The sequence below is a fragment of the Ovis aries genome, chromosome 15, assembly GCF_016772045.2.
Source record: "Ovis aries strain OAR_USU_Benz2616 breed Rambouillet chromosome 15, ARS-UI_Ramb_v3.0, whole genome shotgun sequence".
NCBI classification, from domain to species: Eukaryota; Metazoa; Chordata; class Mammalia; order Artiodactyla; family Bovidae; genus Ovis; species Ovis aries.
In genome coordinates, this window is record NC_056068.1 from 1,208,414 (window position 1) to 1,232,750 (window position 24,337).

General features: G+C 39.5%; 1 protein-coding gene across 6 annotated transcripts in view; it reads left to right on the plus strand.

Moving 5' to 3' along the window:
- Positions 1-58: 58 nt before the first annotated feature.
- Positions 59-24,337, plus strand: part of KBTBD3 (kelch repeat and BTB domain containing 3) — a 73,271-nt gene continuing 48,992 nt past the window's right edge. For 4 of the 6 annotated variants that reach the window (XM_012095285.5, XM_060399614.1, XM_060399613.1 and 1 more), the window contains exon 1: positions 59-120. The gene's annotated coding sequence lies outside the window, so the exon portion shown is untranslated. Of the gene's footprint in view, positions 516-24,337 lie in introns of all 6 variants that reach the window. The other 2 variants (XM_060399615.1, XM_060399616.1) reach the window with 1 other exon arrangement.

The following is a 24,337-nucleotide window of genomic DNA, read 5'->3' on the forward strand; positions in this document are numbered from 1 at the left end:
GCTCGTACCGGCCGTCGCTCAGACTTGAAGAAGAGGTAGCGCGACAGCGGCGGGAGCCAATCGCAGCCAGGCCTCGGGAGCGGGGAGGCCGGGCTGGAGACTTCGGAGACCGCGGTGCAGGTGGGTGATCGCGGGGCGCCTCGTTCCCGGGGTAGGGCCGGCCCCGTCGTCCGCAGAGAGGAGGGCTCTTTAGCCTCGGCCGCCCATGCCGCTCGTCCTGCGCCGGGGCGAGGGGGCTTCCGTGACAGAGGGCGCCGCGGGGCGCCTCGGGAGTTGTTTCCCGGGCCCCGGGTTGCCTCCCCCAAGACCCAACTCCGGAGGCCTGAGCGCCCCGAGGCCCTTCCGGCCCTGTAGCCGCCCCGGCCCCCGAGCCCCGCCTCACTCCTCCTGGAGCGGCGCGGCCCCCGCCTGAAGGCGAGACTTCGGGCGAGCCGCGGAGCCGTGCCGAGGCCGTCAAGGGAGCCAGGGGCTGTTTCTGCGGTTGTCAAGCCCGGGCCGGAGCCCTGGGGAGAAAAGTGAGGTTTCTGTTGTTGAGGCCTCGGTGGTTCCGTTGTTATTACGGGTCCTGGCTCTGAAAGCTGCGGAACCAAGTTAAATAGTTTTAGGAGCCCTTCATAGTTGCTCTGCGCCTTTGCTCAGTTGTTTGTGATCAAAGATCTTGCGGGTTTGGGGCCAGGGAACAGTTGAGATCTGTAGATGAATATAAATGCCCATCTTTGAGATTAAATGCCACGCTGTGTGATTCAGCCGATTCCCTTCTTTGGCTGCCAGAGAGTATTAACTAAAGGCCAGCAGTAGCACTTAACAGTTACCTGCGGCTTACTTCCGTCTTTTTAAAAATGGATTCTATTCTATTTTCATTTATATTTATTTCTGTTAACTTTTCGTGATATCAGCCCCCTCCAATCATTTACAACTAAATGAGATGTTGAACACAAGCAAACACAAATCCTCAAAGGGCTTTAGAATTAATTACTCGCTTCACATATCAATTTAGCCAATACTAAAAACGTGTCAGGTGCTTTATCTGCTTACAGTCTGACAAAGAAGATGAAACATGTACAAAAAAGTACAGAAGGAGAAAATGTAAAGATATGTAAAGTATGAAGTGCTCATACCCATACCAGCAATGATTGTTACTAATTTCTCTACTTTTAACGTTATGTAGCTAAGCATCGTATTAAAACTTTTCCATTCTTGTTTATTTGAACTTTTACAATTTTGGTATATTTATGTTTCTGTTTGTAAACCTCTTATATGTTGATTATCTCGCGTGTTCTATGCAGTAATTTTTACTGATGCAGAAACTGAGATGAGAAAGAGAATTTATGGGATTACTTAAACTCAGATTTAGAAATTTATGGTCTACTCTTTTACTATTCAACTAAGCTCTGTGTATTCAATCTATAGAGCCCAATGTAGGCAGGTAATGTGGTGGTTATTTGTACTTGTTCTCTCAGAATATTCTCCGCAACTTCCATCATCGCCTTCCTTGTTTTTCTTTGTCATTCAGGTCTCAAATGTCATACCAAAGAGAATGTTTCCATGGAACATATATAAAAAGCTCACTCTTCCCATTCCCTAACCCCCAGCCCTGAGCCTTACCTTAGTCGACACTCTAATCCCCTTCCCCATCTACCCTTAAAATTCTTACTTGTCCTTGAAGGCTTAGCTCAAATCTAAAGGACTACCACAGTATACTAAAAAATATATACATATACACATATAGTCTATACAATTCGTTTGACAATTATTCTAGTACTATTTTATGACATCTCTTCTGTTGGCCTGAATTATTTATATGTGTGTTATCTTGCAAATTAGAATATAAACTGCTCAAGGGGGATTTCCTGTGTATCTTGTCCTTTACAAATAGTTTACTTCAGCAAATGTTTTTAATGAACTTTTAATAGACTTTACTCTTCATAAGCCAATACTGATATTTATATTCTACCTTTTTTCTTAAAGACATGTAAAGTGTGCAGTTAATAGCTTGCCTAATTATATGCAATGAACCCAAAAATGTATTGCAGTATTTTTTACTGCATTGGTTAGGGAAAAAAAAGGACTAAAGCTTCTGAAAGCATTCATCTTGCCAGATCCTGATCTGTGGCTTCTTAGGATTATGAGAGACTTGTGTTCTGTTTTCAGTTCTATCACCAGTTATCTTTGTGACTTTGGGTAAATCACACAACCTCTCCCAAGAATCAGTTTTAGTAGAAAAGTATCAAGTGAAATCCATCTCTAAAATTTGGTGATTTTTTTTTTTTTAGTTCATTAGTTTTTTATTCTATTGCAAAATCTTGATTTCCCCTATTCCTTTAATTCCTGTATCCGATCTGTCCCAAAGTTCTATTGGTTCTATTTCTAAAATAGAGCTAAAATCTATTTCTAATCTCTAGTCTAAACCACCGTCATTTCTAACCTGAAATACTGATTAGTTTTCTATCTTGTTCAGGAAAGGGAAACATTCTCTTCCTGTGTCTGTCTTCCATGACAAGCACTCCTGAACCAGTCTTCAGAGCTAAGTTTATAAGGCCATGCTATTAAGCACAGTGCTATAGGCCTCTTTATTTAAGCTAAGGAGAGAGGAAACCTGAAAAGTGTTGTGGCACAGAAAAGAAGGGGAAACTAGTTAGCAGTGTGAACACTTCTGAGAGGTTATAAAATGAGGGAAGAGAAGTTAGCATTTGACTGCAAGTTGAAAGTGTGGTGACATTGACATAAACAGTTTATTTTCATTTTTATTTGTATTATTGAAGTAAGGTGGCTTACAGTGTTTCGAGTATACAGCCAAATGATTACATTATATATATATATATATATGTGTGTGTGTGTGTATATATAAATGAGACTTTGAATATAGTGCCCTGTGCTACACAGTAGGTCCTTGTTTATTTTATATATGTAGTGTGTATCCTTTAATTCCCAGGTCTCAGTTTATCTTTTCCCCTATTTCCCTTTTGGTAACCATCAGTTATTTTTCTATGTCTGTGAGCTTATTTCTGTTTTTAAAGTTAAGTTTATTTGTATCATTTTTTAGATTCCACATAATAAGTGATATCATATGATAGTTATCTTTCTGTGTCTGATTTATTTCACTTAGTGTGATAATCTCTAGGTCCATCCATGTTGCTGCAAATGGTATTATTTCATTCTTTTAAATGGCTGAGTAATATTGCATTTGTATATATATCACATCTTCTTTATCCATTCATATGTTGATGGACATTAAGGTTTGTTCGTTGTCTTGGCTATTGTTAATAGTGCTGCTGTGAACATAGGGTGCATGTATCTTTTCTAATTAGACTTTGCTTCTTTCTTGAAGTGGCTGTACCAGTTTATATTGCTACCAACAGTGTAGGAGAGTTCCCTTTTCTCCACACACTCTGTAGCATTTATTTGTAGATTTTTTTGATGATGGCCATTCTGACTCATGTAAGGTGGTACCTCATTGTAGTTTTGATTTGCATTTTCCTTATAATGAATGACGTTGAGCATCTTATTATGTGCCTGTTGGCCATCTGTGTGTCTTCTTTGGAGAAATGTCAGTTTAGGTCTTCTGTCTATTTTATGATTAGGTTGTTATTTTTGATATTGTGTTGTATAAGCTGTTTGTATATTTTGGGAATTAAGACTTTGTTGACTGCACTGTTTGCAAATATTTTCTCCCATTCTGAAGGTTGTCTTTTTGATTTATGATTTCTTTTTCTGTGCAAGAGATTTTAAGTTTAATTAGGTCCTATTTGTTTATTTTTGCTTTTGTTTCCAATATTCTAGGGGAGAGATACAAAAAATGTTGCTGGGATTTATGTCAAAGAGTTTGTTTCCTCTAGGAGTTTTATAATATTGGGTTTTGCATTTAGATATTTAATCCATTTTGAGGTTTTTTTTTTTCCTGTATATGTGTTAAAGATTATCCTAATTTTATTCTTTTACCTGTAGCTGTCCACTATTCTCAGCAGCTCTTATTGAAGAGACTATCTTCTCTGCTGTGTTGTAATTGATTGACTATAAGTGTGTGGGCTTATTTCTGGGCTTACTGACCTTTTGCATTGATCTCTCTGTGTGTGTGTTTGTGCCAAATTTTTGGTTCAGTGACATGAACAATGTTAATAGAGTGAAAGAGAAGAACCTGATTGTCGTGGGTTGAGATAATAACTGGTTGCAAAGTTACTGCAGACAGTTCTTTAAAAAACTTTTTTCTGGGAATAAAAGAATAGAAAGATAGCTAGCAGAGAGTGCAATGTCAAATGGTAAGATTTTTGTTTGATGTTTGTTTAAACATGGGAGATAGTAAAACTTGTATACTGATAGAAAATGTTCAGTAGAGTGGGAGAAATTGTGGATGTATGAGTTAGTATGTGTGTTCACCACTCAAAAGTGTACTCCACAGTGGAGGACCTTGTCTCTAATATTTTTGACTCTGTGTCCAATCTCTGGAATAGTGCTTACTACAATAATAGTTACTTCATAAATATTAAATATTTGTTGAATAAATGAATAATTTAGATTGTTTATCTTCTTTCAATTCATTCTTTAAAAAAATTCTTTTTTATTATTATTTACACATCAGCCAGATGGATTATTTAAAAAAAAAAATCGGATTATGTCCCTGTCTAGTTTAGTCTTCCATAAATCCAGTAGGAAGTCAAGAAACACCTGAAGTAACAGGCAAATTTGGCCTTGGAGCAGGACAAAGGCTAATAGAGTTTTGTCAAGAGAACGCACTGGTCATAGCAAACACCCTCTTCCAACAGCACAAGAAGAGACTCTACATATGGACATCACCAGATGGTCAACACCAAAATCAGATCAATTATATTCTTTGCAACCAAAGATGGAGAAGCTCTATACAGTCAGCAAAAACAAGACTGGGAGCTGACTGTGACTCAGATCAAGAACTCCTTATTGTCAAATTCAGACTTAAATTGAAGAAGGTAGGGGAAACCGCTAGACCATTCAGGTATGACCTAAATCAAATCCCTTATGGATTATACAGTGGAAGTGATAAGTATGTTTAAGGGACTAGATATGATAGAGTACCTGATGAACTATGGATGGAGGTTCGTGATATTGTACAGGAGACAGGGATCAAGATTTACTTTTCCCCAGGAAAAGTAAATGCAAAAAAGCAAAATGGCTGTCTGGGGAGGCCTTACAAATAGCTGTGTAAAGAGGGGAAACAAAAAGCAGAGGAGAAAAGAAAAGATAAACCCATTTGAATGCAGAGTTGCAAAGAATAGCAAGGTGAGATAAGAAAGCCTTCCTCAGTGATCAATGCAAAGAAATAGAGGAAAACAATAGAATAGGAAACACTAGAGATCTCTTCAAGAAAATGAGATACCAAGGGAACATTTCATGCAAAGGTAGGCTCAATAAAGAACAGTAATGGCATGGAACTAACAGAAGCAGAAGATATTAGAAGAGGTGGCAAGAATACACAGAAGAACTGTACAAAAATGATCTTCACAGCCCAGATAATCACAATGGTGTGATCACTCACCCAGAGCCAGACATCCTGGAATGTGAAGTCAAGTGGGCCTTAGAAAGCATCACTATGAACAAAGCTAGTGGAGATGACGGAATTCCAGGTGAGCTATTTCAAATCCTGAAAGATGATGCCGTGAAAGTGTTGCACTCAATATGCCAGCAAATTTGGAAAACTCAGCAGTGGCCACAGGACTAGAAAAGGTCAGTTTTCATTCCAATCCCAAAGAAAGGCAATGCCAAAGAATGCTCAAACTACCGCACAATTGCGCTCATCTCACATGCTAGTAAAGTAGTGCTCAAAATTCTACAAGCCAGGCTTCAGCAATACGTGAACCGTGAACTTCCAGGTGTTGAAGCTGGATTTAGAAAAGACAGAGGAACCAGAGATCAAATTGCCAGCATCCACTGGATCATGGAAAAAGCAAGAGAGTTCCAGAAAAGCATCTATTTCTGCTTTCTTGACTATGCCAAAGCCTTTGACTGTGGATCACAACAAATTGTGAAACATTCTTCAAGACATGGGAATACCAGACCACCTGACCTGCCTCTTGAGAAATCTGTATGCAGGTGAGGAAGCAACAGTTAGACCTGGACATGGAACAACAGACTGATTCCAAACAGGGAAAGGAGTATGTCAAGGTTGTATATTGTCACCCTGCTTATTTAACTTCTATGCAGAGTACATCATGAGAAACGCTGGACTGGAAGAAACACAAGCTGGAATCAAGATTGCCAGGAGAAATCTCAATAACCTCAGGTTTACAAATGACACCACCCTTATGGCAGAAAGCAAAGAAGAGCTAAAGAGCCTCTTGATGAAAGTGAAAGAGGAGAGTGAAAAAGTTGGCTTAAAGCTCAACATTCAGAAAACTAAGATCATGGCATCAGGTCCCATCAGTTCATGGCAAATAGATGGGGAAACAGGGGCAGACTATTTTTTGGGGCTCCAAAAATCACTGCAGAAGGTGACTGCAGCCATGAAATTAAAAGACACTTGCTCCTTGGAGGAAAAGCTCTGACCAACCTAGACAGCATAGTGAAAAGCAGAGACATTACTTTGCCAACAAAGGTCTGTTTAGTAAAGGCTATGGTTTTTCCCGTAGTGATGTATGGATGTGAGAGTTGGACTATAAAGAAAGCTGAGTGCCGAAGAATTAATGCTTTTGAACTGTGGTGTTGTAGAAGACTCTTGAGAATCCCTTGGGCTGCAAGGAGATCCAACCAGTCCATCCTAAAGGAGATTAGTCCTGAGTGTTCATTGAAAGGACTGATGTTGAACCTGAAACTCCCGTACTTTGGCCTTCTGATGGAAAGAGCTGACTCATTTGAAAAGACTCTGATGCTGGGAGGGATTGAAGGTAGGAGTAGAAGGGGACAACAGGATGAGATGGTTGGATGGCATCACTTGACTCAATGGACTTGGATTTGAGTAAGCTCCGGGAGTTGGTGATGGACAGGGAGGCCTGGCGTGCTGCAGTCCATGGGGTTGCAATGAGTCAGACACAACTGAGCGACATAACTGAAATCCAGCTGCACATAGAATAAAATTCCAGTTCCTTGCATCTTACAAGATCCTGCACGAGGTAGCACCAGCCTTCTGTAGGCCTGTCTCCAACATTCTTGCTGTCATTAACTACACTCCAACAATGCTGGCCTTATGTCATATTCTAAAACTGAAGGACCCTTTCCCACTTTAGGGCTTAATACATAATTTCTCTCACCACCCCTTCTTATTTTTCAGATCTTAACTTATGACACCAGCTCAGGAAGGCTCTCCCTGAAATTATAGTGGATTGAAAGCATGTTCTCTGGAGCCAAACTTTCTGGGTTTATAGCCCATCTCCCTGCTTACTTGCTATCCATTATTATTTTCAAGATTTTGTTTCAAGACACTGTGAAACCATTTTTCGTATTTTAATTCACATACATAGGTAATGACAACTATGTCATGACTTCTGCCCAACAGAAGTGATTATAAGGTATATATCAATTTTCAGGTATGTTAAGCCTCATATTCTCTGGGTCTATAAAATAGAGATAATAGTAGTATCTATTTTATAGTAGTTGTTTTGGAGATTAAAGAGTATGTAAAGATGTAGTTACAGAGTCTGGCACAGAGTAACGTTATGTAAGTTTTCGCTGTTACCATTGCATTATCTGCAACTGAATACCATTCACTGTTCATTTTTATTTTCTTTTTCCAGTTGTTTCTTCACAGAGTTTATTATAATTTATAATTTGTCAATCTTTTCTATATACTAAACCTCAGGAAAGCAGCGATCATGTCTACCTTTATTCTCCTTGCTATCTCTAGTGTATAATTCAGTGCCTGGCATATAGTTAGCACTCTGTAATAAATATTGAAATAGAATAGCTAGAAATGTCAGTGACCAAACTTCTGTCAGTGGGAGACTTAAAGAAATCAGAGCCTGCATCAGTCATAGCACAGCTTTAGTTTAATATTCCCCTTCTATCAATTTGCATATGTTCCTTTGTTGTTACTTAATATCAAAGGCTTGGTTATTAGGCTTGGTGCCTGTACTTTTAGTGACTAAATTTTTTAAAATCAAATTTTAATGGAAGACATTAAAAGAAAAAAAGTGAAATTTTGAAAATTGATTCAGTGTTTTCAGCAGGAAGGTGAAGAGAAAAATGCCATTTAACTATGACACAGCTTTTCTTGACTTGGAAGTTTTCATTCTTATGGCAAGCTCTTTTAAAAATAATCGTATATCAACCTTGTACACACATTTTAAAAAGTAAGCAAAATTAATTTGCTGAGATAATCACATTCAGAGTCTTAACTCTTCTGTTCACCTTCAATTTAAAGTTGCAGTGTCCAGGTTTTTCTATATAATGTTGTTCTCTGTTATCAGGAACATTAGTGATGTCTCAGTTTTTAAACAAAATCAGTGTCCATTTTTATCTTCATGGTTTTCTTCCAAGACTGATACACATCTTTCACATTTTGATGCACATAACACATGTAATAACAAATATGTTATGACTGCTGTTTAACTAAAGTGGTTATTAGATACATTTCCATCAATTTCAGATGTGTTAAGTATGAAAAGTTGTGTCTTAAAATTAGTGAAATATGATATTGAACTTATAGAATATTTTGGAGAAAAATAAGTGCCTAAAATCTTTTATCCAGATTTAAGAATTGTTTAACATTTAATAATGTTTATTGCTAAGTATACATTATTATTGATTTTGACCACTAATGTTTATATACCACTTGACAATATTAATATTAATGTCATTTAAGCATCACTGCAGTGCAGTGTAATTTAGTGTGTCCATTTTGCAGTTAAGGAAGCCAGAGCCTTAAAGAGCATCAGTAGGGGTCACTAGTCAGTGATGCATCATCTGGGACCCTATTCCTTCACCTCTCAATCCCAGGTGGTTTGCCATTTGCAAAATACACTAATATTAGGAGTGAAAGTAAAAGTCACTCAGTCGTGTCCGACTCTGTGATTCCATGGACTGTAGCCCACCATTCTCCTCTGTCCATGGGATTCTCCAGGCCAGAATACTTAACGGGTAACTGTTCCCTTCTCCAGGGATCTTCCCAACCCAGGGACTGAACCCGGGTCTCCCACATACAGGTGGATTCAGGCTTCCCTGGTGGCTCAGTTGGTTAAAGAATCTGCCTGCAATATGGGAGACCTGGGTTGGGAAGATCCCCTGGAGGAAGGCATGGCAACCCACTACAGAATGTTGGCCTGGAGAATTCCATGGACTGTATAGTCCATGAGGTTGCAGAGTCAGACACGACTGAGCAACTTTCACTTTCTTTTACCCCCTGAGCTACCAGGGGAGCCTTGTATTATTAGAGACTTACTCAAACTAAATTTAAGAATAGAAAGTTTCAGCTTCTTGATTTATCCTTGGATTTTACCTGTTTCATTCATGATAGTGTATATATGTCAATGCTACTTTCTCAATTTGTCCTACATTTTCCTTCCCTCGCTGTGTCCACAGACCATTCTCAATGTCATGGTTGGCATTTATTCTCCGTAAATAGGTTCATCAGTACTATTTTCTAGATTCCATATGTATGGTTTTTTTTTCATATGTATGTTTTAATATACAATTTTTGTTTTTCTATGACTTACATTACTCTGTGTAACAGGCCTTCATCCACCTCACTACTTCTAACTCAAATTCCTTCCTTTTTATGGCTGAGTTTGGGCTTCCCTGGTGGCTCAGCTGGTAACGATTCCGCCTGCAATGTAGGAGACCTAGGTTTGATCCCTGGGTTGGGAAAATCCCCTGGAGAAGGGAACGGCTACCCACTCCAGTGTTCTGGCCTGGAGAATTCCATGGACTATATAGTCCATAGGGTCACAAAGAGTTGGACTCAACTGAGCAACTTTCACTCACTCACTCATTCCATAGTATATATGTATTACAGTTTATCCATTCATTTGTTGATGGACAACTAGATTGATTTCCGTGTCTTGGCCATTGTAAACAAGTGCTGTAGTGAATATTAGGGTGCATGTGTCTTTTTGAATTGTTTTTTTAAGGGTATATGCTCAGTATTGAGATTGCTGGGTCATATGGTATTTGTATTGCTAGTTTTAAAAGAAATTTCCATATTGTTCTCCACAGTGGCTATACCACTTTCAGTTTAGTTCAGTTCAGTCGCTCAGTCTTGTCCGACTCTTTGCGACCCAATGAATCGCAGCACGCCAGGCCTCCCTTGTCCATCACCATCTCCCAGAGTTCACTCAGACTCATGTCCATCAAGTCCGTGATGCCATCCAGCCATCTCATCCTCGGTCGTCCCCTTCTCCTCCTGCCCCCAATCCCTCCCAGCATCAGAGTCTTCTCCAATGAGTCACCTCTTCGCATGAGGTGGCCAAAGTACTGGAGTTTCAGCTTTAGCATCATTCCTTCCAAAGAAATCCCAGGGCTGATCTCCTTCAGAATGGACTGGTTGGATCTCCTTGCAGTCCAAGGGACTCTCAAGAGTCTTCTCCAACACCACAGTTCAAAAGCATCAATTCTTCGGCACTCAGCTTTCTTTACAGTCCAACTCTCACATCCATACATGACTACTGGAAAAACCGTAGCCTTGACTAGATGGACCTTAGTCGGCAAAGTAATGTCTCTGCTTTTGAATATACTATCCAGGTTGGTCATAACTTTTCTTCCAAGGAGTAAGCATCTTTTAATTTCATGGCTGCAGTCATGATCTGCAGTGATTTTGGAGCCCCCAAAATAAAAGTCTGACACTGTTTCCACTGTTTCCCCATCTATTTCCCATGAAGTGATGGGACCGGATGCCATGATCTTCGTTTCCTGAATGTTGAGCTTTAAGCCAATTTTTTCGCTTTCCTCTTTCACTTTCATCAAGAGGCTTTTAGTTCCTCTTCGCTTTCTGCCATAAGGGTGGTGTCATCTGCATATCTGAGGTTATTGATATTTCTCCCGGCAATCTTGATTCCAGCTTGTGTTTCTTCCAGTTAAATAAGCAGGGTGACAATATACAGCTTTGACACACTCCTTTTCCTATTTGGAACCAGTCTGTTGTTCCATGTCCAGTTCTAACTGTTGCTTCCTGACCTGCATACAGATTTCTCAAGAGGCAGGTTAGGTGGTCTGGTATTCCCATCTCTTTCAGAATTTTTCACAGTTTATTCTTATCCACACAGTCAAAGGCTTTGGCATAGTCAATAAAGCAGAAATAGATGTTTTTCTGGAACTCTCTTGCTTTTTCCATGATCCAGTGGATGTTGGCAATTTGATCTCTGGTTCCTCTGCCTTTTCTAAAACGAGCTTGAACATCAGGGAGTTCACGGTTCACGTATTGCTGAAGCCTGGCTTGGAGAATTTTGAGCATTACTTTACTAGCATGTGAGATAAGTGCAATTGTGCAGTAGTTTGAGCATTCTTTGGCATTGCCTTTCTTTGGGATTGGAATGAAAACTGACCTTTTCCAGTCCTATGGCCACTGCTGAGTTTTCCAAATTTGCTGGCATATTGAGTGCAGCACTTTCACAGCATCATCTTTCAGGATTTGAAACAGCTCAACTGGAATTCCATCACCTCCACTAGCTTTGTTTGTAGTGATGCTTTCTAAGGCCCACTTGACTTCACTTTCCGAGATGTCTGGCTCTAGATTAGTGATCACACCATCGTGATTATCTGGGTCGTGAAGATCATTTTTGTACAGTTCTTCTGTTTATTCTTGCCACCTCTTCTTAATATCTTCTGCTTCTGTTAGGTCCATACCATTTCTGTCCTTTATCGAGCCACTTTACATACCACTTTACATCCCACCAACAGTGCAGGAGGGTTTCCTTCCTCAGCTTCCACTCCAGCATTTATTGTTTGTAGGTTTTTTAATGATGGCCATTGTGATCTGTGTGAGGTGATACCTCATTGTAGTTTTGATTTTCATTTCTCTGATAATGAGCAATGTTGGGCATCTTTTCGTGTGTTTATTGGCCATCTGTAAGTTTTCTTAGTAGAAATGTCTGTTTAGGTCTTCTGCTCATTTTTTGATTGGGCTATTTGTTTTTCTGATGTTGAGATGTGTGAGCTGCTTATACATTTTGGAGAATAATCCTTTGTCAGTTGCTTTTTCATTTGCAAATATTTTCTCCCATTCTGAGCATTGTCTTTTAATCTTGTATATTGTTTCCATTACCTTGCAAAAGCTTTATAGTTTAGTTAGGTCCCATTTGGGGCTTCTCTGGTGACTCAGTGTTGGGATGACCTACAGGGATAGGATGGGGAAGGAGGTGGGAGCGGGTTTCAGGATGGGGAACACATGTACACCCGTGGCTGATTCATTTTGATATATGGCAAAACCACTACAATATTGTAAAGTAATTAGCCTCCAATTAAAAAGAATATATGTATATGTGTATATATATATATATATATATATATATATATATATATATAAAGGATCTGCAGGAAATGGCAAGAGTCATGAGTTCGATCTCTGGGTCAGGAAGATCAATTTGAGGAAGAAATGGCAACCCACTCCAGCATTCTTGCCTGGAGAATCCTATGGACAGAGGATTCTAGTGGGCTACATCCCATAGGGTCACAAAGAGTCAGCTACACTGACGCCACCAAACATTCATGCCAGTCCTATTTGTTTATTTTTGTTTTTATTTCCCTTACTTTAAGAGGTGGGTCAAAGAGGATCTTATGTCAAAGACTGTTCTACCTATGTTTTCCTCTAAGAGCTTTATAAGTTGCTAGCCTAACATTTGAGTCTTTAATCCATTTCAAGTTTATTTTTGTGTATGGTGGTAGAAAGTGTTCTTTTCATTGTTTTATATGTGGCTGTCCAATTTTCCCAGCACTGCTTATTGAAGAGGCTGTCTTTTCTCCATTGTATAGTCTCCTTTGTCAAAAATAAGGTGCCCATAGGTATGTGGGTTTATCTCTGGGCTTGCTTTCTTGTCCCATTGGTTTGTATTTCTGTTTTTGTGCTGGTACCATACTCTTGATGACTATAGCTTTATAGTATAGTCTGAAGTCAGCAAGGTTGATTTCTCCAGCTCTGGTTTTCTTAAGATTGCTTTGGCTATTTGGGGGTCTTTTATTTTTCCAAATCATGAATTTTTTTTGTTCCAGTACTGTGAAAAATTACATTGGTAGTTTGATAGGGATAACATTGAGTCTGGAGATTGCTTTGAGTAGTATAGTCATTTTCACAATGTTTTTCCAATTCAAGAACATGGTATATCACTCCATCTGTTTGTGTTCTCTTTCGTTTCTTTTGCCTGTATCTTATAGTTTTCTGCATACAGGTATTTTGTCTCTTTAGGTTGGTTTATTCCTAGCTATTTTATCCTTTTTGTTGCAGTGGTGAATGGAATTGTTTCCTTAATTTCTCTTTTGATTTTTCATTGTTAGTGTATAGGAATGTAAGGGATTTCTGTATATTAATTTTCTATCCTCTGACTTTACTGTATTCATTGATTAGCTCTAGTAATTTTCTAGAAGGAGAAGGCAATGGCAACCCACTCCAGTACTCTTGCCTGGAAAATCCCATGGATAGAGGAGCCTGGTAGGCTGCAGTCCATGGGGTCACTAAGAACCGGGCACGACTGAGTGACTTCACTTTCACTTTTCACTTTCATGCATTGGAGAAGGAAATGGCAACCCACTCCAGTATTCTTGCCTGGAGAATCCCAGAGACTGAGGAGCCTAGTGGGCTGCCGTCTGTGGGGTTGCACAGAGTCAGACATGACTGAACGACTTAGCAGCAATAGCAGCAGTAATTTTCTGGTGGCATCTTTAGTGTTCTATATATAGTATTTTGTCATCTACAAACAGTGAGAATTTTACTTTTTCTTTTCCAATCTCTACTCCTTTTATTTTTTCTTCTTCTCTGCTATAGCTAGGACTTCCAAAACTCTATTGAATAATAGTGTTAAGAATGAAAACCCTTAATCATGTTCCTGATCTTAAAATGTTTTCAGTTTTTCACCATTGAGAATAATGTTTTTCTGTGGGTTACTTGTTCAGTTCAGTTCAGTCGCTCAGTCGTGTCCGACTCTTTGTGACCCCATGAATCGCAGCACTCAGGCCTCCCTGTCCATCACCAACTCCCAGAGTTCACTCAGACTCACGTCCATCAAGTCTGTGATGCCATCCAGCATCTCATCCTCTGTCGTCCCCTTCTCCTCCTGCCCCCAGTCCCTCCCAGCATCAGAGTCTTTTCCAGTGAGTCAACTCTTCACATGAGGTGGCCAAAGTACTGGAGTTTTAGCTTTAGCATCATTCCTTCCAAAGAAATCCCAGGGTTGATCTCCTTCAGAATGGACTGGTTGGATCTCCTTGCAGTCCAAGGGACTCTCAAGAGTCTTCTCCAACACCACAGTTCAAAAGCATCAATTCTTCGGCGCTCAGCCTTCTTCACAGTCCGACTCTCGCATCCATACATGACCACAGGAAAAACCACAGCCTTGACGAGATGGACCTTTGTTGGCAAAGTAATGGGTCTGCTTTTGAATATGCTATCTAGGTTGGTCATAATTTTTCTTCCAAGGAGTAAGCGTCTTTTAATGTCATGGCTGCAGTCACTTGTACATGACCTTTATTGTGTCGAGGTATGTTCCTTTTCTATCCACATTCTGGAGAATTTTTTATAATTATATTTATTTTAAATTGATTGATTGCTTTACAATATTAATTTAATTTCTCTCATTCATCAACATGAATTAACCATAGGTGTACATATGTCTCCTCCCTCTTGAACCTTCCTCCTGCCTCCCATCCTTTCCCACCCCTCTAGGTTACCACAGAGCCCCAGTGTGAATTCCCTGAGCCATACAGCAAATTCCCTTTGGCTGTCTGTTTTACATGTGTTAGTGTATGTGCCTCCATGCTGCTATCTCCATTCGTCTTGCTGACTCCTTCTTCTCTCCTGCCCTTGTCCATAAATCTGTTCTCTGTGTTTTCTCCTTTGCTGCCCTGCAAGTAGGTTCATTATTACCATCTTTCTAGATTTCATAAATATGCATTAATATATGATATTTGTTTTTCTGACTGACTTCAGTCTGTGTAATAGGCTCTGGGTTCATCTACATCATTAGAACTGACTCAGATGTGTTCCTTTTTATGGCTGAGTGGTATTCCGTTGAATATAGGTACCACAGCTTCTTGATCCATTCATCTGTCAGTGGACATCTAGGTTGCTTCCGTGTCCTAGCTATAGTAAATGGCACTACAGTGAACATTGGGCTACATGCGTCTTTTTCAGTTTTTGATTCCTCAGGGTATATGCCTAAAAGTGGTATTGCTATGTTATATGGTAGTTTTATTCCTGATTTTCTAAGGAATCTCCATACTGTCTTCCATCATGGCTCTGTCAATTCATATTCCCAGTAGCAATGCACGAGGGTTTCCTTTTCTCCATACCTTCTCCAGCACTTGTTTGTGGACTTTTTGATGATGGCAGTCTGACTCGTGTGAGGTGATAGCTCATTGTAGTTTTGATTTATATTTCTCTAATAATGAGTGATGTTGAGCATCTCTTCATGTGTTTATTAGCCATCCATGTATTTTTGGAGATATGTCTGTTTAGGTCTTTTGCCCACTTTTTGATTAGATTGTTTCTCTGGCATTGAGTTGTATGAACTGTTTGTATATTTTGGAGATTAATCCTTTGTCAGTTGTTTAATTTGCTATTATTTTCTTCCATTCTGAGGGTTGTCTTTTCACCTTTACAGTTTCCTTTGCTGTGCAAAAGCTTTTAAGTTTAATTTGGTCCCACTTATTTATTTTTTTATTTCCATTGTTCTAGGAGTTGGTTCATAGAGGATCGTATTATGATTTATGTCATGCAGTGTTCTGCCTATGTTTTCTTCCAAGAGTTTTATAGTTTCTATAATTTCTATAAAGCTAGTTTTATAGTTCACATTTAGGTTTAATCCTTTTCAAGTTTATCTTTGTGTATGGTGTTAGGAAGTGTTCTAATTTCATTCTTCTACACATTGTTGTCCAGTTCTCCCAGCACCACTTATTGAAGAAGCTTTTTTCCCCACTGTATATTCTTAACTCTTTTGTTAAAGATAAGGTGCCCCTAGGTACACGGGTTTGTCTCTGGGCTTTCTATCTTGTTCAGTTGGTCTATACTTTTCTTTTTGTGCCGCTACTGTACTGTCTTGACTGTAGGTTTGTAGTATAGTCTGAAATCAGGTAAGTTAATTCCTTCAAATCCATTCTTCTTTCTCAAGATTGCTTTGGCTATTTGGGGTCTTTTGTGTTTCCATACAAACTGTGAGATAGTTTTCTTCTAGTTGTGTGACAAATGCCATTGGTAATTTGATTGGGATTGCCTTGAATCTGTTGATTGCATTTGGTAGTTCAGTCATTTTCACAATATCTATTCTTCTAAGCCAGGATCATGGAATATTCCTCTATTTATATCATCCTTGATCTTTCGTCAGTGTCTTACAGTTTTCTGAATACAGTTCTTTTGTCTCCTTAGGTAGATTTATTCCTAGGTATTTTATTCTTTTTGTTGCAATGGTAAATGTGATTGATTCTTTAATTTCTCTTTCTGATTTTTCATTGTTAGTATATAGGAATGCATGTGTTTTCTGTGTATCGATTTTGTATCCTGCAGCTGTACTATATTCACTGATTATCTCTAGTAATTTTCTGATAGTATCTTTAGGGTTTCTTATGTACAGTATCATGTTATCTGCAAATAGAGTTTTATTTCTTCCTTTCCAGTCTGGATTCCTTTTCTTTCTTTTTCTTCTCTGATTGCCGTAGCTAGGACATCCAAAACTATGTTGAATAACAGGGCACCCTATCTCACAAGTGGTCACCCTTGTCTTGTTTCTGATCTTAGAGTGAATGCTTTTAGTTTCTCACCATTGAGAATCATGTTTGCTGTTGGTTTGCTGTAAATGGCCTTTATTTTTACGGTAGATTCCTTCTGTGCCCATTTTGGGGAAGAATTTATTTTAACATGCATGGGTACTGAATTTTGCAAAAACTTTCTCTGCCTTTATTGAGATTATCATATGGTTTTGTCTTTCAGTTTGTTAATATGGTGTATCACATTGATTTGTGTGTATTGAGGAATCCTTGCATTCCTGAGATAAATAAACCCCACTTGATAAGGCAATATCTGATGCTTTTAATATGTTGTTGGATTCTGTTTGCTAGTATTTTCCTGAGAATTTTTGTATCAGTGTTTATTAGTTATTGACTTCCCAGGTGACACAGTGGTAAAATAATCTACTTGCCATTACAGGAGACTCAGAATCACAGATTCAGTCTCCAGGACAGGCAGAACCCCTAGTGTAGGAAATGGGAAACCACTCTAGTATTCTAGCCTGGAAAATTCCATGGACCAAGGAGCCTGGTGGGCTACAGTTCATGGGATGGCAAAGAGTCAGACCTGAAAGCATGCATGCAGCACATGTCATCAGTGATACTGGCCTGTAATTTTCTTTTTTTGTGTATGTTTGTCACGTTTTGGTATCAGGGTGATGGTGGCCTCATAAAAGGAGTTTGGGAGTCTTCCTTCCTCTGCAGTTTTCTGGAAGAGTTTGAGCAGCATATGGGTTAGTTCTTCTCTAAACTTCTGATAAAGCTTGCCTTTGAAGCTACAGGGCTTTTGTTGGAAGATTTTTTTCTTAGAGTTTTGATTTCAGTGTTTGTGATTGGTGTGTTCATTTTTTTCTATTTCTTCCTGGCTCACTCTTGAAAGGTTGTACTTTTCATAGAATTCATCCATTTCTTCCAGCTTGTCCACTTTATTGGCATATAGTTGCTCATAGTGGTGTTTTATAATCCTTTGTATTTCTTTATTGCCTGTTATAACTTTTCCTTTTTCTGTTTTATTGATTTGGGTTTTCTCCTTTTTTTTTTTTTTTTTTCCTTGATGAGTCTGACAACAGACTTGTCAAGAGTCTGTCAGTTTTGCTTATCTTCTCAAAAAACTAGCTTTTAGTTTCACTGATTTTTCCTATTGCCTTCTTCATTTCTTTTTCATTTATTTCTGATCTGATCTTTATAATTTCTTTCCTTCTAACAACTTTGGTTTTATTTATTTATTTATTTTTTGTTGTTATTTTTCTAGTTGCTTAAGTGTAAAATTAGATGGTTTATTTGATGTTTTTCTTGTTTCTTGAGCTAGGTTTATATTGCTATACATTTCCCCCATAGCACTGGTTTTACTGATTCCAATAGATTTTGAGTTGTTGTGTTTTACTTTTTTGCTTTTCCCTCTTTGAGATCTTCAGTAAACTCGTGGTTATTTAGAAGCATATTGTTTAGCCTCCCTGTGTTTGTGATTTTTTTTTTTTTACAGTTTTTTCCTGTAGTGCATATCTAATTTACAGCATTGTGGTTAAAAAAAAAAATGCTTGATATATATTTTTAGTTTTACTTTTTTCAAACTTCGTTAGTTAAGTCGCTCACTCGTGTCCGACTGTTTGTGACCCCATGAACTGTAGCCCATCAGGCTCTGCCATCCATGGAATTCTCCAGGCAAGAATACTGGAGTGGCTACTTTGTGACCCCAAGATGTTATCTTTCCTGGATTTTCCAACCTAGATAGTATATTCAAAAGCAGAGACATTAGTTTGCCGACTAAGGTCCATCTAGTCAAGGCTATGGTTTTTCCTGTGGTCATGTATGGATGTGAGAGTTGGACTGTGAAGAAGGCTGAACACCGAAGAATGGATGCTTTTGAACTGTGGTGTTGGAGAAGACTCTTGAGAGTCCCTTGGACTGCAAGGAGATCCAACCAGTCCATTCTGAAGGAGATCAACCCTGGGATTTCTTCGGAAGGAATGATGCTAAAGCTAAAACTCCAGTACTTTGGCCACCTCATGAGAAGAGTTGACTCATTGGAAAAGACTCTGATGCTGGGAGGGATTGGGGGCAGGAGGAGAAGGGGACAACAGAGGATGAGATGGCTGGATGGCATGAATCACTGACTTGATGGACTTGAGTCTGAGTGAACTCTGGGAGTTGGTGATGGACAGGGAGGCCTGGTGTGCTGCGATTCATGGGGTCGCAGAGAATCGGAAATGACTGCGCAACTGAACTGAACTGGGAGAGAAAAGTGAAATCTACTGTTTTTGGATGAAATGTCCTATAGAAATCAATCAAGTTCATCTGGCCAAATGTATCATTTAAAACTTGTGTGTCCTTAGTAACTTTTGTTTATGGATGACCTGTCCATTGGTGTGAGTGAGGTTTTAAAGTCCCCTTCTGTTATTATGTTACTGTTGATTTCTCCTTTTATAGTTGTTAGCATTTTCTTAAATATTGAAGTTCTCCTATGTTTGGTGCATATATATTTTTGATTGTTATATCTTTTTCCTGGATTAGTCCCTTGATCTTTATGTAGTGTCCTTCCTTGTCTCCAGTAATGGTCTTTATTTTAAAGTCTATTTTATCTGGTTAGGCTACTCTTAACTTCCTTTTGATTTTCACTTGCATGGAATATATTTTTTAAGTTAAGCTCCATACTTTAAATCTCTATGTGTCCCTATGTCTGAAGTGGGTTTCTTGCAGATGGCATACATAGGGGTCTTGTTTCTGTATCTGTTCCAGTCTGTGTCTTTTGCTTGGAGCATTTAATCCATTTACATTTAGCTTAATTAGTGATGCAATCACTTAAATGTAATTTTATGTAAATGGATTAAATGCTCCAAGCAAAAGACACAGACTGGATGAATGGATACAGAAACAAGGTAATTAGTGATATGCATGGAGAAGGAAATGGCAACCCACTCCAGTGTGCTTGCCAAGAGAATCCCAGGGACGGGGGAGCCTGGTGGGCTGCCGTCTATGGGGTCGCACAGGGTCAGACACTACTGAAGCGACTTATCAGCGGCAGTGATATGCATGGTCCTATTACCACATACTTTATTGTTTGGGGTTTGTTTTTGTAGGTCTTCTCTTACTCTTGTGTTTCCTCTTTAGAGACGTTCCTTTAGTATTTGTCGTAAAGCTAGTTTGGTGGTGCTGAATTCTCTTAACTTTTGCTTCTCTGTAAAGCTTTTGATTTCTCTGTCAAATCTGAATGAGATCCTTCCTCTAAAGAGTAGTCTTGGTTTTAGGTTTTTTCTTTTCATCGTTTTAAGTATATCCTGCTACTCCCTTCTTGGACTGCAGACTTTCTGCTGAAAGAGCAGTTATTAGCTTTATGGGAATCCCCTTGTACATTATTGTTGTTTTGCCCTTGCTCTTGCCTTGCTCTTTTAATAGGTTTGCTTTGTGTCTAATTTTTGTTGGTTTGATTACTATGTGTCTTGGTCTGTTTCTTTTTGGTTTTATCCTGTGTAGGACTCTATGGGCTTCCTGGGCTTGTATGGTATTTCCTTTCCCATATTAGGGAAGTTTTTGACTATAATCTCCTCAAATATTTTCTCATACCCTTTCTATTTGTCTTCTTCTTCTGGGACCTCAATAATTCAAATGTTGATGTGCTTAATTTTGTTACAGTTGTCTCTGAGACTGTCTTCATTTCTTTTCATTCTTTTTTCTTTGTTCTACGCTGTTTCAGTTATTTCCACCATTTTATCTTCCTGCTCACTTATCCATTCTTCTGCCTCAATTATTTCTGCTCTTGGTTTCCTCTAGTGTATTTTTCATCTCAGTTATTGTGCTTTTCATTGCTGATTATGTGTTCTTTGTTTCTACTAGGTACTTATTAAACATTTCCTGTATCTTTTAGGTCTATGCCTCCATTCTGTTTATCTGTGCTTCCATTTTCCACATTTTTGGATCATCTTTACTTTAATTACTCTGAATTGTTTTTCAGGTAGACTGCCTATTTCTTCTTCGTTTGTTTGGTTTTGTGGGGTTTACTGTGTTCCTTCATCTACTGTATGTTTCCCTGTCTTTCCCTTTTGTTTAATTGACTGTGCTTGAGGTTTCCTTTCTGTAGCTGCAAGCTCATAGTTCATGTTGTGGACTTGGTCCCCAGCTGGTGGGTTTGGACCAGTGCCTTGTGAAGCATTACTTATTGGTGGGGATTGGTGCCTATGTTCTCGTGGTTGGAGTTGAATCTTGTCTCTCTGAAAGGCAGTACTGCATCCAGTGGTTTGTGTTGGGGTGTCTGTAAACAAGATAAGGCTTTGGGACACCTTTCTGCTACTGAGCAGTGTTGTGTTCATGTTTTGCTGATGGTTTGGCATCAGACATCTGGCATTGGAGCTTGCTGGCCTTTTATGTGTTGCATGGTCTTAGTGTTGAGATGGTGGCCTTTGGGAGAGCTCTTGCTGTTTAATGTTTCATGGGGTTGGGAGTTCTCTCATGGTGCAGCATCCTGTACTCAGGTTTCCTACCTTGGAGATTCAGGTCCGACTCCTTACTGTAGCCCCAGGACTCCACAAGCCACACAGCACAAAAGGGAAAGAAAAAGTCATAAAGGGCACAAAAAAGGAGTGAGAAAAGAGGAAAACAACAGAAAAGAAAAGAGGGGAAAGAGTGAATAAAAAACAAAAGAAATGAAAAGCAAAAGGAAAAAGAAGATGTCAAATATAGAAAGAAAAAAAAATGGACAGACAAAACCCAAGACAAATGGTGAAAGCAACACAAACAACAATCAACACACAAGAATAAACAAAGGAGCTTTCATATTCACAAAGAAAATAGAAAAAAAAAAGCGAAGAAAAGAGAATAACAATAGGAACCAAAAAGGGAAGAGTATGTTCAAGCCAAGAAATAAATGCTGCTGCTGCTTCTGCTGCTAAGTTGCTACAGTCGTGTCCGACTCAGTGCTACCCCATAGACGGCAGCCCACCATTTCCTTCTCCAGTGCATGGAAGTGAAAAGTAAAAGTGAAGTCGCTCAGTCATGTCAGACTCTTTGTGACCCCATGGACAGCAGCCCACCAGGCTCCTCCACCTGGTTTTGGGATTTTCCAGGCAAGGGTACTGGAGTGGGTTGCCATTGCCTTCTCTGAAACAAATGCTCAGTGAAAACAAATACTAAAAACTAGAGTAGCAAAAATATAAGATCAAAAACGTGGGAAAAAATGGAATATATCTAGAGTACTGTAAAAATAGGAAAAAAATATATTCAAAAGTAAAAGGTTTTTAAAAAGGAAAAGTTAAAAAATAAAAATTAAAAGAATAGTAAAGAACACCATTACAACAGTATGAAAAAGAAAAAATACATACATACATACATACATATATAGAGAGAAGAATGTCCTCCTGAATCCTCCGTTGTCCTTGTGTACAGTGCGTACTAAGCATTCTGTTTACTCAGGAAGTCCTCCAACTTTTCTGGGAAGGTCTCTGGACCTGTTGTGGGTGCTGTATGGTCAGCTCAGACTCAGATCTGGTCCTACTCCAACTTGTTCTTGCTCCCAAAGTCCACAGTTGCCCCCAAAGTCCACAGCCTTAGGCTCTTTGTGGGGATTTAATCTGCTGCACCTGTGGCTAGAGGAGCACATTCCCTTCCTCTTCTTCCATCCTACAACCCCTGGTGCTCAGCTTTGGTTTTGGCCCTGCTTCTGCTTGTAGGCCACCCTCCAATGTCTGTTCCCTACCCGGACAAGAGTGAACGAGAGTAGCAGCTGATCAGGGCTCACTTGCTCAGTTGGACTTGGGAAAGGGAGTGATACAGCAGACACATGTAGGAGTGCTCACTGAGGTGGAGGCCTGCAGGAAGTTGCTATAGTCAGACCATATGTGTTCCCTCAGGGGCGTTGGCCTTGGTTCGTCCCTCAGCAGAGCCAAGCTGCAAAGGTTCCCTGAAAGGTGTGGGCAGTTACCTGTGCCTGCTCATTGCTTGGTGAAAGCTGCTGCCTCTGGGGTTGGGACCACAGTGGCATTTTGTCAACAATCTCTGGCCCTTGCCTTGGCTTTAGAGGTGGCCAGTCAGCCTGCATTCCCTGCTCTCGGATCGTAAACTGCAGTTGTGGCTAGTGCCACACCTGGCACTTTTGCCAGCTTTGGCAGTGGTGGCCAGTGTACCTGCCTCTGGGGTGGCAGTCCACATCTGTGGCTTCTCCCGTCTGTGGCTCTCACAAAGGCAGAGTCCTGTAGTCTGTGCGTGTGTGGAAGTTTCCCTGCAGCAGTGATCCCTTGACTCTCCGGAAGGCCCATGCTTTACCCTGGACTTGCTCAGCTGTGTTGTACTAGTTCCCTCAGATTAGCATCATTGCTGTCAAACCCAGTTTTCTCCCTGGGGTCCAGTGCCTGAAACCTGAGCCTCAGCACTCAGCCCCAAATCACTGTAGTGGGCACGCAAACAGCATCTCAACTGGGAAGTGCTGGTCAGCAGTTATCTCTGTGGTGAATCTTTTTCATTTTGGCTTCCTAATGTTGCTGTGTTCCCCTTTGAGGTTCTGAAGATGCTTCTGTCCCCACCCATGAGGGGGTTTCTGAGTGTGCAGACTTTCCCTCCTTCACGGCTCCCTGCCTGAAGTTCAGGTCCCCATCCCAAGTCCTTTGTCTTTCATTTTTCCTGTATCTTTTGCCCTACTTCATTCTGTGGAGATTAGCTTGCCTTTTTGGAAGGCTGGCGTCTTCTGCCAGCATCCAGAAGGTGTTCTGAATGAGTTGTTCCACGTACAGATGGTTTTATGATGTATTTGTGGGGGACAGTGATCTCTCCACCTTCCTTTATGATATAGTCTTCATGGTATAGTCTTACTTTATGGTATAGTCTTACTCCTCTGCCATTTTGAAAGTCCCCCAGAGAACTTCTTTATACTGATATCATTGAGTTTAAGTCTTTAATTCTTCATGAACAATGAAACTCAGTAATTGACTTAATCTAACAATCCAAATTACTTTCATATTTTTGACATCAGTGAACTTAATATAAAAAATTTATGATTGAGTTTTTAAAATTGATGTTTTCAAAGTCTGTGCCACAATGAAGAAATAGAGATTTTATCCTTTTGAAAGTCTCAAATTTGGATATCTTCTTGTTGCTTTACATTCAACTTATTTTTAAAAACTGAGGAACCAGTTACACCAAAAATAAAAGGAAATTTTCTTGTAATATTCTGAGGGTGTTGAACAAGAACAAAACTGTAAGGTCAAAATAGTTTCTAATTTGAATTTATATGTCATTGTCTTTTTCCCTTCATTTTTAAAAGAGTAACTACAGATACACAGGAAGTTATAAATCTAGTACAGAGAGATCACATGTATCCTTCACACAGTTTCCCCAGTTTTATATCTTACATAATTATTGTTCAAATTCAAAACCAGGAATTTGACATTGATACAGTGTGTGTATAATTTCATGTCATTTTTATCACCTGTGTTAGATTCCTGTGGCTACTGTCACAATCAAGTCTCCTTTGTTTATATCCACTTCCTCCAACCCCCCACAACAGAGTCTTCAATCCCTGGAAACCTCTAAT